Source organism: Crocuta crocuta, unplaced genomic scaffold (genome assembly GCF_008692635.1).
Source record: "Crocuta crocuta isolate KB4526 unplaced genomic scaffold, BGI_CrCroc_1.0 scaffold2174, whole genome shotgun sequence".
NCBI classification, from domain to species: domain Eukaryota; kingdom Metazoa; phylum Chordata; class Mammalia; order Carnivora; family Hyaenidae; genus Crocuta; species Crocuta crocuta.
Window position 1 is genome coordinate 130,491 of NW_027532818.1, and position 3,264 is coordinate 133,754.

The following is a 3,264-nucleotide window of genomic DNA, read 5'->3' on the forward strand; positions in this document are numbered from 1 at the left end:
ACTAGAAATCCAGTCTGTGGGAGGCCCCACCCTCTTTTTTTAACTGACCGAGCCCCAGGGGAATGTTCTAACTTTCTTGATGTAGGTGGGCAAGAATGACCTTCAAATAGTTTTCTAGCAGCTTTATACTCTTGTCATCTGGTCACCAGGAGGCTGATGGTGGTGCCTCCCAGTGTTTCATGATCTCAGTTATTCTCAAGTTCTGTCTTCACCTGTGCTCTATCCATTTATTTTTTTTTTAATTTTTTAATGTTTTTATTTATTTCTGAGAGAGAGAGAGAGAGAGNCTAGAGAGGGGCAGTTTGGGGCAGAGAGAGAAAGAAGGCAGGACTGTTTAAAAAAAAAAAGCTACGATTTTTGTGCCTTACCGTTTATAATCCAGCTCAATGCACACCAACACCTAAAGTGTATGGGACATGCAGCTGTGTGTTTATCCTACTGCACAGATTAAGGGATTTGGGTTCAGGTATATGCCACCAACTAGGGACATGGGGACCGTGAGACCAGAGTCCTGCCCTGAAGGAATGTACCCCAGGTCGGACAGTCAGCTAGAAGCACTGTCAGTTGGATTCTTCTTCCCTGCGACTGTGGGGTATCACAGACAGTCAGACAGAGCAAAGAGGGGCGCCTGGGGGGCCCAGTCGGTTAAGCGTCCGACTTCGGCTCAGGTCATGATCTCGTGGTTTGTGGGTTCGAGCCCCGCGTCGGGCTCTGCGCTGACAGCCCAGAGCCTGGAGCATGCTTTGGATTCTGCGTCCTGCTCTCTGCCCTTCCCTCTGCTCAGGCTCTGTCAGTCTGTCTCTCTCTCAAAAATAAACAAACATAGGGGCGCCTGGGTGGCTTAGTCGGTTAAGCGTCCGACTTTCGCTTAGGTCATGATCTCGCGGTTCGTGGGTTTGAGCCCCGCATCGGGCCCTGTGCTGACTGCCAGCTCAGAGCCTGGAGCCTGTTTCAGTCTGTGACTCCCTCTCTCTCTGACCCTCCCCTGCTCACGCTGTCTCTCTCTCTCTCCTAGAAATAAATAAAAACATTAAAAAAAAATTAAAAAAAAAAAATAAACAAACATAAAAACAACTTATAAAAAAAAAAGTGACACAAAAGTACGCAAATCCTCGTCCTCCCTAGCCCTCCTGAAAATGGTCAGGGGCCTCCCTTGGGAGCTCCTAACACGGGGTCTGAGAAACCATATCCAAGGCAAATCATGGCTCCTTAGACTGAAGTCCAGGCCAAAGAATCAGAAAAACACTTAAAATGTTTGTCCATATGCACATATCTCTTGAAACCAGGTACAAAGGGGCATAACGGACTTTAAAAATGTAACAGAACCATAAAGTAAATGGCTACTTTCTGGTATGTAACTGGAGCCTACTGGTTGGGTGATTCATAATTAAAAAGTAGATTTCATTCGAAATCAGCTGGAAAAAGAATAATCAGAAGGAAGTATATCGGCCTATTTGAGAACAACAGAAGTAACTCACAAGACTGCTCTTCTAAAGCAAATCCTGTCTAGCGTGAGGGTGTCAGCCACGTTTTGAACGGGAAGACATCTCACAGGCACCCGGACCTTGGGTACAGACAGCTATTGATGTCCCTCTGCTGGGGAGCCCGCTGACAATCTGGCGACGGTTTATGGTGTCACAGGTAAAAACCTAAGGACGCTGGCCTCATACACGAGCCCAGGGTGGTGTGAGTTTTTATAAAATTACCTTCTCAGACTCCCTCGCTGGTCCTTCTCCAGCCGTAGCAGCAGGCCAGCTTCGCTCCGTAGCGACAGAGCCCAGGCTGCAGTGTGGACGTGAAGAGCCCATGATCCTTGGCGCTGTGGATAAAGAGCCCCATGTTAGTACTGGGAAAACAGAAGGGGCAACAGACACTCTTTCCCGCTAGTAAAGGAACAGGAGAGATGACAGGTACCTGGTGAGTTTCGGTAAACCTGCTGTAAGGGCTAAATTCGATGCTGAAAACGTTAATTTCAGGTTGCCTGTCTCTGCTACCGCCCCTTGCCAGCCATTTTGCTGTCCATTTCGTTCTTCTTGGGAGTTAAAAGAAGTGGGTTACATAATCTATAAAACTAGGGCACGTGAAAGGGGCCAAGGGTTTGTCTCCGAACGCCGCAGAGTGCCAATTTTCCGCTCCGCTCCGTATAGACTCCGTGGCGATCCAGGTCTCCGTCTGGTTCAGTGCCGAGGGTGGTAATGTGAGTCCTCGGCCCCGCGGCTCTGTCCCAGACAGGAATGCCGCACTGACCTCACTGGCCACGTGGGAGCCACTAGACAAACTGGAATCTGCACACACCACAGACAGTTAGGAGCTGGAAGGGCTCCAGGGACCCTTCGGTGAAGCCCTCTCACATCACAGAGGAGGAAACTCCAGCCCAGTGGGGGACAGTCACGTCCCCAGCAGAGCCATACTGCCTCCCGGAAACACCATTTGCTAAACCCCTTAACTGTGGAGTGGGGGTCAGCAAATGTTTCTCATAAGGGGTCAGAAGGTAAATATTCTAGGCTCAGCCATAAATACAGGCACACGGTCTCTGTCCAGGCACAGAAGCAGCCAGGTGGACCACATCAGGCAATCACAAACAGGTGCACATAACTGGGTTTGAGACTTTCTTTATGGACACCAAAACTTGAATACCCTTTTCTTCGTGCTGTGGAATAGTATTCTTCCTTTGGTTTAGCTTTATCCGTTTAAAAAGATGAAAAGGATTCTCAGATCACTGGTCATGTAAAATCAGAGGGCCACCGGCCTTCGCCCATGGGCTGGAACTTGGCGACCCCCAATGCGGAGACCTGAAAGAGCGAGCCCAGACATCAAGCGGCCCTCGGCACTCAGGGCCACGAATGAAGCTCGCCCACATTTACCTGCCTACTGACCTACTGTCGGACCGGGCTTCTATCAGCTTCTGGAAGAAAAGAATACTCCAAGTATTCTGTGGAGGCTGGGATGGTTTCCTCACGCATATTAAACACAACGTAAATGTTTCCTGGGCTCTTTAACAGACAAGGAATGCACACTTTGCCACCTGCTTTCGGTGGCACGACTGAATTCTATGCGAGTTAATAAGACCTAAGTCAAGGTCGGCAAGTTACACAGCCTTGTGGTTTTCCCTCATGGTCTGCCTCTCCCACCAGCCTGGTTCTTCCGTTAAGAGCCACAAAGATCTGGTCTGGGACACTTCATTAACCGAGAACACCGAACCCAAGGATGCTTTTATTAATTTTTCTTCAAGGGGACTTTTTTTTTTTAATCTTCTGGAAGAGT

At 48.9% G+C, this 3,264-nt stretch overlaps 1 protein-coding gene across 7 annotated transcripts in view; it reads right to left on the reverse strand.

Moving 5' to 3' along the window:
* The window catches only part of EGFL6 (EGF like domain multiple 6), a 117,294-nt gene that overhangs the window by 34,038 nt on the left and 79,992 nt on the right, over positions 1-3,264 (reverse strand). For all 7 annotated transcript variants that reach the window (XM_077780997.1, XM_077780996.1, XM_077780999.1 and 4 more), the window contains one exon: positions 1,707-1,819. The gene's annotated coding sequence lies outside the window, so the exon portion shown is untranslated. The remainder of the gene's footprint in view (positions 1-1,706; positions 1,820-3,264) is intronic.